This window comes from Alligator sinensis, unplaced genomic scaffold, assembly GCF_000455745.1.
Source record: "Alligator sinensis unplaced genomic scaffold, ASM45574v1 scaffold444_1, whole genome shotgun sequence".
Classification (NCBI taxonomy): domain Eukaryota; kingdom Metazoa; phylum Chordata; order Crocodylia; family Alligatoridae; genus Alligator; species Alligator sinensis.
The window spans coordinates 645,690-646,550 of record NW_005841886.1 but is presented as its reverse complement, the minus strand read 5'-3'; the positions used below and the strand labels follow the sequence as shown (position 1 = coordinate 646,550).

Sequence of the window (861 nt, the reverse complement as noted above, 5' to 3'; positions counted from 1 at the left end):
CCCCTGCCCATGCAATGCTGATCCACAATTGTTCAAAAGCCAAGAAGTCTGATGGAGAGTTGCTTCATTCCCTGTCTGAGGTCTAACCAACGTGGCTTGCCTAGCATAAGCTTGTGTACAACACCACTGTCTCTGACCAGCTTTGAATGCAGAGGTCTTGTGATTGCAAGAGTGCAGGCTGCCAGGTAACCTAGACCATGGCAGTTTTGAGGACGTGGGGGCCCTCATGGTGGCTGGGTACTCACAAGAAGAAGGCAGCAAGGTGGCAATTTAATCAAAAGCTCCAAGGTGAAAATAGTGAGAATGGAGGAAGTGATTAGTGGCAGACTGTTGAATGTGACAGTGGAAAAGTGGGGAACAGAAATACAAATTTTAACGTCTTTGTCCCTATGGAGAGAAAGGCCAGGTGCCAGCTCTTTAGGAAACTGGCAATTTGTGTGGTGAGTGGAAGGCCCTGGGTGGCGGCAGGGGATTTTAACTCTGTAATTGAGGCAGGGGAGAGACAAAGAGTAGGTGAGGTGGAGGACACGGGTAGCTTGGGAAGGCTGCTTTGTAGCATTTTAAAAGATGAAACTTTAAAAGAGGTTTGGGAAGGAGAAAAAAGTGGCGACAAGTGGACCTCAAAGCACAGGTGCACTTTTGCGGTGATTTTTGTTTTTATTTCAAAGAATTTTAAAGTCATCAAGAAGGAAGTTTTTAGCAGTGGGTGTCACTGACCATTGTATGTTAAGAGGGGAGGTGGAGGCAGGGCGCAGCAGCATGAGCGGGCAGGGCCTATGGAAATGAAACGTGGTTGCTGGAAGAGGAGGGATGTAAGGATTCTAAAGAACACAGTAGGGGCTTGCAGATACTTCATATCCA

At 47.4% G+C, this 861-nt stretch overlaps 1 long non-coding RNA gene across 1 annotated transcript in view; it reads left to right on the top strand.

Moving 5' to 3' along the window:
• Positions 1-520: 520 nt before the first annotated feature.
• Positions 521-861, top strand: part of LOC102372532 — a 1,635-nt gene continuing 1,294 nt past the window's right edge. Inside the window, exon 1 of the long non-coding RNA XR_323134.1 lies at positions 521-631. This is a non-coding gene — a long non-coding RNA (uncharacterized LOC102372532). The remainder of the gene's footprint in view (positions 632-861) is intronic.